The sequence below is a fragment of the Salvelinus sp. IW2-2015 genome, unplaced genomic scaffold, assembly GCF_002910315.2.
Source record: "Salvelinus sp. IW2-2015 unplaced genomic scaffold, ASM291031v2 Un_scaffold1690, whole genome shotgun sequence".
NCBI lineage: Eukaryota > Metazoa > Chordata > Actinopteri > Salmoniformes > Salmonidae > Salvelinus > Salvelinus sp. IW2-2015.
Genome location: NW_019943088.1, coordinates 1 through 13119, shown reverse-complemented (window position 1 = coordinate 13119; position 13119 = coordinate 1). Strand labels below are relative to the sequence as shown.

General features: G+C 42.6%; 2 non-coding genes across 2 annotated transcripts; both read left to right on the top strand.

Moving 5' to 3' along the window:
- Positions 1-7802: 7802 nt before the first annotated feature.
- trnaw-cca (transfer RNA tryptophan (anticodon CCA)) lies at positions 7803-7874 on the top strand. Its single transcript has one exon. It is a non-coding gene; the product is annotated as a tRNA-Trp (tRNA).
- A 654-nt stretch (positions 7875-8528) lies between these two features.
- Positions 8529-8600, top strand: trnaw-cca (transfer RNA tryptophan (anticodon CCA)). The gene has a single exon. It is a non-coding gene; the product is annotated as a tRNA-Trp (tRNA).
- The last annotated feature ends 4519 nt before the right edge of the window (positions 8601-13119 follow it).

Below are 13119 nucleotides of genomic sequence, written 5' to 3'. Positions count from 1 at the left end.
CCTTGGGATTGTTTGAACGAAGCATATTGAAAACGCAGACTAAAAAGACACTTCACTAATAAGGTCTTTGCATCACCACATAGAAGACAAGGACGCAGAGAAATAGATAAGAGGAGACAGAATATAACTATTTGAAATGAATTTAATTAATTTGATATGATTAATAATATTAATACATATTATATTACTGGCTGGTACCCTCTTAGGATCGTCTTAACTGCTGCTGGGTGTGTGTGTGTACCCCACCTTGTGATTGAGGCTGTTGAGCTTGGCTGCACCCAATCAGATAGACTGGAGAGAGGAGAGCCCCACCAGTTTTGATCCCCACATTTGTAGGGGAAAAAATATATATTATATATATATATATATATATATATATATATATTATATATTGGTATTAATATGTGTCACATATCAGTTTGTAAACAATGTAAAAAATATATATATCATTGAGTTATTAAAGCCGCATACAAACATGGTCTCTTTTTGTTTTCTTCATTAAGGCAGCTCCCAACAAATCAAATCAAATCAAATAAATCAAATTTTTATAGTCCATATCACATGGTTAGCAGATGTTTAATGCGAGTGTAGCGAAAATGCTTGTGCTTCTAGTTCCGACAATGCAGTAATAACCAACAGTAATCTAACCTAACAATTCCACACTACTACCTTACACACACACCACAAGTGTAAAGGATAAAGAATATGTACATAAAGATATATATGAATGAGTGGTGGTACAGAACGGCATGGCAGATGCAGTAGATGGTATAGAGTACGGTATATACGTATGAGATGAGTACTGTAGGGTATGTAAACATAAAGTGGCCTAGTTTAAGTGGCTAGTGGTACATGTATTGCATTAAAGATGGCAAGATGCAGTAGATGATATAGAGTACAGTATATTACATATGAGATGGGTAATGTAGGGTATGTAAAACATGTATTAAGTGGCATGCTTAAAGTGGCTAGTGGTACATTTTTACATAATTTCCATCAATTCCCATTTTTATAAAGGGCTGGAGTTGAGTCAGTATGTTGGCAGCGGCCGCTAAATGTTAGTGGTGGCTGTTTAACCTTTCCGAGTATCAACCCCGGATTCCGGGAGCACCCCCCACCCCCCCACACCACTGATTAGCATAGCTAGCATAGCTTCAGAGTAGATAGTAGCATCTAAATATCATAAATCACAAGTCCAAGACACCAGATGAAAGATACAGATCTTGTGAATAAAGCCACCATTTCAGATTTTTTAAAATGTTTTACAGGAAGACAAATTATGTAAATCTATAGCCTAAACACGTTAGCAAAATACACCACTATTCTAACTCCATCAGTTTCTTACTCCTTCAGTGCTATCACCAATCGGCTCAACTAAGATATTGATATCCACTAACAAAGAAAAAACCTCTTCAGATGACAGTCTTGATAACATATTCATGGTATAGGATAGTTTTGTTAGAAAAAAGTGCATATTTCAGGTAGAAATCACAGTTTACAATTGCACCCACCATCCACAAATCGAGTAGATACTAGATAGAGCCAAACGTGTATGACCAATTTACTCATTCATAAACATTCATTTAAAAATAGACAAAGCATAGCAATGGAAGACCCAGTTTCTTGTGATTTCAGACCCATATTTCAGATTTTCTAAGCGTTTTGCGAAAACACAATAAATCGATAAGTTAGCATACCACATGAACAAACGACCAGAGCATCGATTCCAGCCAAAGGCGCTATAACGTAATCACCGCCAAAATATATTTAATTTTTTCACTAACCTTCTCAGAATTCTTCCGATGAACTCCTGTAACATCATTTTACAATATACATATACAGTTTGTTCGAAAAGGTGCTATTTAGCCATACAAAACACGTGGTTACACAATAAAAATACTAGGGAAATTCAAGCCTCAATATGTCTGACTCCATCGATCAGATGATCTAGTTTAATTGAAAGCTATCATATACTTGACTAAAAATACAGGGTTTGACAGCAATCGAAAGAACAAAATTAGTTCTTAATGCCAACCGGGATTTACATTTTTAAAATTATCCTTACTTTTTCATAATTTTATTAAGTGTCACTAAGGGTAATTTAGTGAGAGCTTTCAATTGAAACTAGATCACCTACTGTATTAGGATCCAGCAGGTCATACCAAATTGAGTGAGGAGCTCTTTGACTGTCCTTTTATACCTATATTTACTAATAGGAGTGTACGCCACGCAGAGTTTAGTATTGGGACTAAAATATGACCTTTTACCATTACAAAGCCGATGCGTATATTTTGGTAATTTATTAATGATTTTCTACACGGAGCAAGTATACACAAGCGGCAAAGATGTCGGTAGTTAAGTCATGATAGAGAGTATGGCAATAATCTATATTGATAGCTATGGTGTGTCCTCCTCCATCAATTTCTTGGGGCCAAGTGTGGTATATTCCACCTGTTCTTGTTATAAACGTCTTTTGGTCGATAGTATGTCCTCTGTCCTTCAGAAAATGTCCACCACCATATAGCGGCTCTTGCGAGGAATCCCGATTGCTCTCCGGTAAACTCTCCCCTAAAACGTGTTCTCAAAATGGTCTTTGGCGGGATATCGCAACACTACTAATCGGAGAAATTCCTCTCTTGTATTTAATATCGCACGAAAAACCTCTATAAAAACGTGATATAACAATTGTAGAATATTGTCTAATAATACAAAAACGCGAAGAATGGCTTCCATTTTACCAATTTTAACTCTTACCTTTGGTTCATTGATATGTTTTATTAACAATCGAAATATTTAGTGTACGTATTCTGAATTATGAACATGAGGCGGAGAAAAATTATGTGGCTGTGCATGCACCACAGAACGATTTGGGAACGTGAGGCAGGTGTGTCCGATTGCCTTATCTTACGCTTAGAATTGCTAGCGACGTGCTCTCGAGAGTTATTGTAGGCGGTCTCTACTGTAACATTGTTGTGTCATTTATATGGCTCGCATGTTGGTAAAACCGTTGATTTCTACCCTGGAAATATGCCCTACAGACTTTTTTCCTTTTAATTATGCCAAAAAAACTTCGCCCTGATGACGTTACAGACACTCCAGTACCAGGAAGACTGAAGTTTAATGTGTATCGGACTGTCGAGAGTCCTGGAGAGGTATCAAAGAGACGGCTCTGAACAGCTCTGGGGGGGACTGACACACATAATACATTTTTACACTTAAAGGAAAAATTCACCGCTAGACACTATTTGGAGTGTTTCCCCAGTTTCCCTAGTCTCCCAGTCCTCAGTCTCCCCAGTCTCCCAGTCCCCAGTCTCCCCAGTCTCCCAGTCTCTCCAGTCTCCAGTCTCGCCAGTCCCCAGTCTCCCCAGTCTCGCCAGTCTCCAATCTCCCCAGTCCCCAGTCCCCAGTCTCCCAGTCTCCCCAGTCCCCAGTCCCCCCAGTCTCCCCAGTCCCCAGTCTCCCCAGTCTCCTTACATAATTATAAGTGATGAGAGGGGTGTTTTAGACATAGTTATGCACTATAGCTGTATTATTTTATTTTTGAGCTGGGAGAGTTTAACCAATGATGCCATTGGTTGATTGAGCCTCCTGTCTGAGTCATGTTTTGTAGCAATTATTGTGGCCTTTGTGTTTTGCCGATTGCACGATCACGCTAGCAGCAAGTAGATATGGTTGTTCTTGGTCAGTAGAGCCATTGGACTCAACAATGTTCCTATCTGCAAGCAGTGTTGCCAACTCCTCAGTAAGGAAAGTAGCTACTGGCTGTCTTAAAAGTCGCTAGAAGTCGCTAAATGACTCATCACCTAATTTGCATAATTGGGCATGTGCATGTAATTATGATGGACGCTGTAGGAGAGAGGAATAATGTCGTGGGAGAGACAAAAAGTGAGTAAAAAACACCCTAAATATGTTTACAACTACAAATGAACTTTCTTCTGTCGATTTTTGTTTTTTTTATGTCACAATTCCAGCCCTCCTCCTTTATCCGGGCTTGGGACCGGCAAAAGTGACCCAAAAGAGACACTCTGGCAGAGTTACTTATTTTATTTATTTTCTTTTATAAAATTAAAAAAAAAAAATGAATTTGGTTTGACCTTATGGTCCACTTAGTAGCCTACAACATTTTTGTTGTTGTTTGTATACAATCTACATTAACAATCTAAATGGAACAAAAAGAGACAATAGAAAAAACTGTCAATGGCAATGTGATAAAATTATGGTAACTAGTCTGGCCCTAATTCAGGTTCAGTGTTTGTTTTTTCCAGACCCCTCTCCACACACACACAGGCTGTGCTGGCTCACAGAAAGAGTGGGTCATCGTCATTTTGGTCAAGGCTTTCTATGGCAGGTTCAGCAACTGAGGGAGGTGACTTAAATGAGTAAGCAGCTGATGTACCAAAAAGCTGCAAAACATCAGGCAGCTGGTGCTCATAGCAAGYCTCACCAGACAGCTTCAGTCCATATCGAATGTACAGGATGGAGTTAAGGGTCTGCAAGGACATCCGATTTCTAAGTTTGCTTTTTACCACACTCATCTGGCTGAATACTCTCTCCACTTCAGCATTCGAGTGTGGCAAGGACAACACAGACACAGCAGCCATGGCAAGTTCTTGAAACGGGTTGATATCAGCTGCATCCCTGAACTTCCAAATCTCACTCCAGAAGCCCAGTGTGTTTTTGTCTCATTCCGTTTACTAAGATGGATGGCACGCCATTGCTGGACAATCTTGTCAATCTCTACAGGGGAGTAGCCAAGGAGCTTGGCTATTGTTTCTATTTCTCCAGGGCTCTTATTGTGCTTTAGAGTTTCCTCCACATTGAAAACGGACATGTACTGCAATGCTTCGATGTTGTCCGGCAGTCTCACCCTCAACTCATTAGTGAGGGAGATGGTAAAGGCTACACACCGCTTTCGGACATTGTTTTCATCCTCAGGCGCAAGGTGGAGCTCAGCTGCCTTTGACTCAAAAAGGTAACCAAGGTATGGTTTGGGACATCAACATTTGCCAGTGGATTCAGTACCCTGCTGCTCACAGCCTTGATCAGGCTAACCAAGCTGTCAAGTAGCTTAAGAGGATCTACTTGCTCTCCCTCAAAAGCCTTGATGGCCAACTGTACCTCACCCAGCACTGACTTCAAAAAAGTCAGATACAATATGTTTTGAGGATTACTGTACATGGAGTATAAAACCTCAGCCATGTAGCAGTGTTCACTTGGTGACTGCGAAATGCAGCCTAAGCTCCTCCCACTGGTCCAAAATGCGTGAAACCGCGAGTTTAATGGAGAGCCAACGTGTGGCACACACACCTTTGTTATCTGTAAAGGTTTCTCCCCACAGTTGATGGTCTCATATATGGCCTTGTAGGCCTCCCTGCACTTTGGAGACACTGAAAACCAGTTATAAGTCTCTCATACCAAATACTCCACACTACGGGGGATGGTGTCATTGGAAGCATGACTTACAGCAAGCTGCAAAGAGTGACACACACAGCGAATAAGAACCAGATATTTGAGGTCATACTCCTCCTTCAGCACTTTATGGACCCCATTGTTAATCCCCGTCATAACAGAGGCATTGTCAGTCCCTATCCCCAGGAGTTTCTCTTTTTTAAGACAACGCTTCTCGAGGAAAGCCACAACAGCACAGGCTATAGATTTGGCATCTCCTCCCTTCAACTCAACAAGCCCCAGAAATGTTGATACAATTGTCTGCTTGGTGTCMCTAAAGTACCTTATCACAACCCCCAGGTACTTAGAAACACTTACATCCGTGGACTCATCGAGGAGGCGATGTATTTTGAAGTGGGTAGCAGCAGTAGAGTCTGAGAAAGCAGCTCTACATGCTTCTCCAATGTGATCACATGCCAGCATGGAACAGTATTCAGCGATAGCTAATGCCATGGTGGCCTCAGCCTTTTTTGTAGAGTAAATTTTTTAAACCATAAATGGCAGCTTGTTTTGGGTGGAACTGTTATAAGGCTTTACCTTTTGAGTATGTTTTTGAGTTGTCATGTGTTTTTTTACATCACTAAGTTTGGCGTATAAATCAGCCTTACAATACAGGCAGTATGCCYGTGTATCATCTCCAATAAACGGCTTCAACCAGCCTTTGAATTCAGGGTTTGATTCCCACTCCTTTCTGTATTTTTGAGTGTACAGTTTAGACAGACATGAGCTAGCCAGCTAGATGTTTAGCTTATGTCACAGAGGCACACACACAGTGGACAAGGTGAGTAAGTGATTGAGGCTGTGTCAGTCAAATGCAGTGATTTATCCCGCATGCGCGATTCATTTGCATTCTGGATACGGAGGGGTGAACATCTCCTTCTCTGACTGCAGCTGGGAGGGACTGCTGCGCGAGGACTGGGCCACCTGTGAGTGCTTTGGGACATGGGGTGGGGCCCACGGCAGCACCCGCTGCTCATTGAGAAGAGTAAGAATGATATGTGCTTTCACGTCAGAGTAACACCAGTAACACCACAACACCAATACCAGTACCACAACACCAATAACACCAGAAAATTCGCTAGATTTGTCGCTAGTCGACTTTTTGAAAATGTGTCGCTAAAGGGGTCTGAATACTCGCTAAATATAGCGACAAAGTCACTAARTTGGCAACACTGTCTGCAAGGACATTGCAGGATATMATTTTCCTTGGCTTTGTATAGACTACAGCCTGAMAGGAGCCATACTTCCTTGTTACCACCCTCGAAGGCAAGCTTTTCAAAAAGGGGGGCGGTACTAGTTCACAGGATCACAGGAGCTATGTTACCGTGCACTCACTGTCTAGCTGAAAAAAAGCAAAATAATTATCTACAATGGATGCTTCTGATGATTCCTCTTTCCAAGAAGAGCTGCATGACTTTTACAAACATACAGCCCTGTTTATTTGAGCCGGAAAACAGTGAAGAGGAGTTGAGACAGCGAGACCAGCAAGCAACGGCGGCAGCGTAGACCAGCTGGACCAGGACTCAGGAGGGTCAATATAAGGTATTTTTTTATGCAAGGCATTGTTGTTCAGTACAGTACCATTTGGTAATCGATTCGGTCATAACGGGCGGGGCTTGCTAGTACCACTACAAGCCAAGCTAGCCAAGTTTAGCTAGGTAGCTAGCTGTGTTTGCTATACCTAAAGTGTACTGTAGTCTAAAGTTATAGCTAGCTACCTAGCCTAGCTAGCCTCAGAACMTTTCATTAGGAGAAAAACTGGATATTTTTTTGTGATGGCGTAGAGTAAAGGAATGACTTGATGACTCATATTAGTCATGGAGTAACTATACAAGTGTGCTGTAGCTAGCTAAACTCCCTGTTTGAAGACAGACTTAAATCAGTCAATCACACAGCATCATCTGATTTAGGAATTTGCAGTGTGAAATAGCGATAAAATGAATCACTTACCTTTGAAGATCTTCATCTGGTTGCAGTCACATTCAATTGAAAACTACCCACATCAAAAAAATCCCACTTCCTGGATGGATTTTCCTCAGGTTTTCGCCTGCCATATCAGTTCTGTTATACTCACAGACATAATTTTAACAGTTTTGGAAACTTTAGAGTGTGTTCTATCAAATTCTACCAATTATATGCATATGCACAAATAAAATCCCCTGACCACGACGTGATTTGAATACTCAACCTTCTGATCTGGAGTCAGACGCGCTACCATTGCGCCACAAAGTAATTTGCTGACGAGGGGGCATTGCCAGATGGTACATTTCCCCAGAGAACCAGGCCTCCATTCCAAATGATACAGTCAACGAAATCTGAACTAGGCATTCCCTCCAAAGATGCAACTTGTCCAAGACTTCGTGGCGCAACGGTAGCGCGTCTGACTCCAGATCAGAAGGTTGCGTGTTCAAATCACGTCGTGGTCAGTKTTTTTATGTGTGTAATCTCTGCTTTCTTTACTCAATGAATCGGCACTAGTACCAATGTGGCTTTACAGTACTAATCTCRCACGAAAACAAACAAACCAATGCTGCTTTACATGACAATTGTCTCTCACAAAAGCCTGGCACACGGCAAATTCCTAAATCAGATGATGCTGTGTGATTGATAGACTTAAATCAGTCTTCGAACAGGGAGTTTAACTTCTTATGGCTTGGGGGGCAGTTTATTTCAACGTCTGGATTGGAGAAGCGTGCCCCAAGTAAAACGGCCCTGTTTTAAAACTCCAGGCCCGGAAGCTAGGATATGCCATGATAATGGGCAGATTTGGATAGAACACACACTCTAAAGTTTACCAAAACTGTTAAAATTATGTCCTGTGAGTATAACTAGAACTGATATGGCAGGCGAAAACCTTGAGGAAAATCCATCCAGGAAGTGGGATTTTTTTGATGTGGGTAGTTTTAATTGACATGTGACCTGGCCAACCAGTAAATGAAGATCCTTTCAAAGGTAAGCGTGCTGAGAGAGGGCATTGTCAGATTTGTACATTTCCCCAGAGAACCACGGCCTCCATTCCAAATTTATACAGTCAACGAAATCTGAACTAGGCATTCCCCTCCAAAATGCAATTTGTCCAAGACTTCGTGGCGCAACGTCAGCGCGTCTGACTCCAGATCAGAAGGTTGCGTGTTCAAATCACGTCGTGGTCAGTGTTTTTATGTGTGTAATCTTGCTTTCTTTACTCAATGAATCGCACTAGTACCAATGTGGCTTTACCAGTACTTAAATCTCCACGAAAACAAACAAACCAATGCTGCTTGTACATGACAATTGTCTCTCACAAAAGCCTGGCACACGGCAAATTCCTAAATCAATAGATGATGCGTGTGATTGATAGACTTAAATCAGTCTTCGAACAGGGAGTTTAACTTCTTATGGCTTGGGGGCAGTATTTCAACGTCTGGATGAGAAGCGTGCCCCAAGTAAACGACCTGTTACTCAGGCCCGGAAGCTAGGATATGCATAGTTAATCGGCAGATTTGGATAGAACACACTCTAAAGTTTTCCAAAACGTTAAATTATGTCTGTGAGTTAAACAGGAACTGATATGGCAGGGCCGAAAACCTGAGGAAAATCCATCCAGAATGGGGATTTTTTTGATGTGGGTAGTTTTCAATTGAATGTGACTGCAACCAGATGAAGATCTTCAAAGGTAAGTGCTGAACGAGGGGGGCATTGTCAGATGGTACATTTCCCAGAGACCAGGCCTCCATTCCAATTATACAGTCAACGAAAATCTGAACTAGGGCATCCCCTCCCAAAGATTAAATTTTGTAAAGACTTCGTGGCGCAAACGGTAGCGCGTCTGACTCCCAGATCAGAAGGTTGCGTGTTTCAAATCACGTCGCTGGGCACGTGGTCAGTTTTTTAATGTGTGTAATCTCTGCTTTCTTTACTCAATGGAATCGGGCACAGTACACCAATTGGGCCTTTACCAGTACTAATCTCAACAACGAACAACAAAACAACCAATGCCTGCCTTTAAAACATGACAATTGGTTCTTCTCACAAAAGCCTGCAACACAATATAACACTGGAATCTTCTCTGTAACAATCCACTCAGAGATGCTTGTGTGGATGGATAGACCTTAAATCCAGTCTCTTCGAACCATCAGGCCGGAGTTAAACTCTCCATTATGGCTTCGTGGGGGCAGTATTTCCAAAGCCTTGGAGAGAAAAGCCGATGCCCCCAAAGTATAAACGGCCTGTTTTACCCGAGCAGAACCCGGCCAAAGCTAGGCTACTGCACATGTAAATGGGCAAAGAATTTTTGGATATAGCACAACACTCCTAAAGTTCCAAAAACGGTTAAAATTCATGTCTGTGAGTATACAGAAACTGACGTATGTCAGGCGTGAAAACCTGAGGAAAATCCATTTCATCCAGGAAGTCGGATTTTTTTAGATGTGGGTAGTTTCAACTGGACGATGTGGGGACGCAACCGCAGCTGACAGATCTTGCAAACGCGTAACGTAGCTGACGAACTCGGGGGCATGTCAGATGGTACATTTCCCCAGAGAAACCAGGCCTCCATTCCAATTATACAGTCAACGAAATCTGAACTAGGCATCCCTCCAAAAATGCAATTTGTCCAAGGTATGGCCCCGCGCTGCAACCGGTAGCGCGTCTGACTCCAGAATCAGAAGGTTGCGTGTTCATAATCACGTCGTGGTCGTGTTTTTTATGTGGTGTAATCTTCTGGCTTTCTACTCAATGAATCGCACTAGTACCAATGTGGCTTTACAGTACTAATTCTCCACGAAAACAAAAAAACCAAGCTGCTTACAATGACAATTGTCTCTCACAAAACCTGCACACGCAAATTCAAATCAGCATGATGCTGTGTGAGATAGACTTAAATCAGTCGCGAACAGGAGTTTAACTTTTATGGCTTACGGGCAGTACTTCACGCGTCTGGATGCGAGAGCGTGCCCCAGTAACCTCGCTACTACAGCCCAGAGCTAGGATATGCGCACTAGTCATGGGCCAGATTTGGAGTAGCACACTTCTAAAGTTTCCAAAACTGTTAAAAATTATGTCTGTGAGTATAACAGAACTGATATGGCAGGGCGAAAACCTGAAGGAAATCCATCCAGGAACGTGGGTTTTCTGATGTGGTAAGTTTTCAATTGATGTGGACTGCACCAGTAGAAGACTCAAGTAAGTTGACTAGGGTTTGTTGCTTCTATGTCTATATGACTATTCTCCTCATGAGAACCTATGGCCTCATCCATTGAGAATTTCACTACAGTTCAATCGGAAATCTGAACTATGCTATCCCCTCCAAAAATGCAATTTGTCCAAGGCTTCGTAGGTCGCCAAACACCCACGCCTTGTGGTGTATCGCCGCAACAGGATGTGCGCTCGTCCGCATAACTCCCAGATTCAGAAGGTTAGCACGTGGTCAAATCACGTCCCCACAGGCGCGTCAGTGTGTTTCTTATCTGGTAATTCTCTGCTTCTTTACTCTCTCAATGTGCTCTCCCCCTCCATCCCTCTCCGCGGATTGAGGCACCTGAGACAATGTGCTAAAGACCAAATCCTTCACAAACGAAACACAACAAACAATGCTGCGTGTTAATGACATTGATCTCTCACGAAAAGCCTAGGCACACTCAGCAAATTGCCTATAATCAGATGATCGCCTGTTGTGATTGGAATAGACTTAAATCCAGTCCTCTTACAGGGAGTTTGACTTCTTGTATTGGCTTGGGGGAGTTTTCAACGTCTGGCATGGAGAAGGCGTCCCAAGTAACGGCCTGTTACTTCAGGCCCGGAAGCTGGATATGCATGTAAATGGCAAGATTTGGCATAGAACACACCTCTAAAGGTCTTCCACCCAATCACGGCTTATAACAAGTCGTCATGCTCGTCGTGCAGCTATATACCAGAACTGGACTATGGCAGGCGAAAAACCTATGGTAAAAACCCTATCGCAGTGTGATATGGTGTATTGAGGGGATGTCCTAATATGTAATGGACTGCAACCAGCTGAAGATCTTCAAAGGGTAAGTGTCTGACGATGGGGCATTGTCAGATCGGTACATTTCCCCTAGAGGAACCAGGCCTCCATTCCAAATTATACAGTCAACGAATATCTGAACTAGGCTATTCCCCTCCCAAAGATGCCTAAATATTTTGTTTTGGTTTGGGTTGTGCTACACCAAGACTGTTCCGTGTGCGCAACCTAACTCTATCCTCTGGTCAGAGCCCCATCTCATCTCTTATCGCCTGATTGACCCTGACAGCATCGATGCAATGGTCTCACCTACACCGGCTCTCGCCACCCGCCACCTGCTGACCTCCACTGACCCACCCACCATGTTTTTCTAGCGCTCTGACTCCAGATCAGAAGGTCTGCGGTTCAAATTCACGTCGCGTCCGGGTCAGGTGTTTATGTGTGTAATCTCTGCTTTCTTTAACTCAATGATCAGCACTCAGTACCAATGTGGCTTTACAGTACTAATCTTCACACGGAAAACAAAACAAACAATGCTGCTTTACATTGACAATTGGTCTACTCCACAAAAGCCTTGGCACAGAGCAATTTCCTCAATCAGATGATGCCTGTGTGATTTGATAGACTTAAATCAGTCTTGTACGTAGAGTTTAAGCTCTTATGTTGGGCCGGCGTATTTTCAAGTCTGATGAAGTAAGCTGCCCCAAGTAACGGGCCTGTTACTCAGGCGAGCTAGGTATCGCGACTCGTAATGGGGCAGATGTTTGATAGAACACACTCTAAAGTTTCCATAACGTTAAAATTATGTCTGTGGCTATAACATGAACTGATATGGCAGGGCGAAAACCTGACGAAAATCATCCGAGTGGATTTTTGATGTGGTAGGTTTTCAAATTGAATGTGACTGCAACCGATGAGATCTTCAAAGGTAAGTGCTAGATCGAGGGGCGATTGTCAGATTTGGTAAATTCCCCAGGAACCGGCCCCTCATTCCAATTACAGTCACGAATTCTGAACAAACTGATCCTCCAAGATGCAATTTACCATATGATTCTTGTGGCGCAACTGTTACGGCGTCTGACCATTCAGAAGGTTGGTGTTCAAATCCGTCGTGGTCAGTGTTTTTATGTGCTGTTAATCTCTGCCTTTCTTTACTCAATGAATCAACAGCACTAGTACCACATGTGGCTTTACAGTACTAATCCACATCGATATATAATAACAAACAAACCTAATGGTTCTTGCTACTATACTTATAGTCTCTCATCAAAGCCGTTACGCACACCACTACAAGATTGCCACACTCCGCTAATATCGAGTATCGATGTGTATTGTGTGACTGTATGAATACGACACCTCCTTAACAGTCTCAGTCCGCAACAAGGAGAGTTTAACTTTCCTTATGGTGCCTCTTGGGGCGGCAGTACTTTTCAACGTCCTGATAGACGACTAGCTGGTCCCCTCCCCCCTAAGTGTTAAAGCTGGTCCGCGTTGTTTACGTGCCCCAAGTGGCTCCGAAGCTAGTGATATGCGATATATAGCAATTTAAAGAGAACACACTCTAAGTTTCCAAAACTGTTAAGAATTATGGTCCTTTGGTATTATCAGAACTGATATGGCATGGCAGATAACCTGGTCTCGGAAGGGAAAATCATCCAGGAGTGCGGAATTTTTTTGCATCGTGGGTAGTTTTCAATTGATCTCTCTCT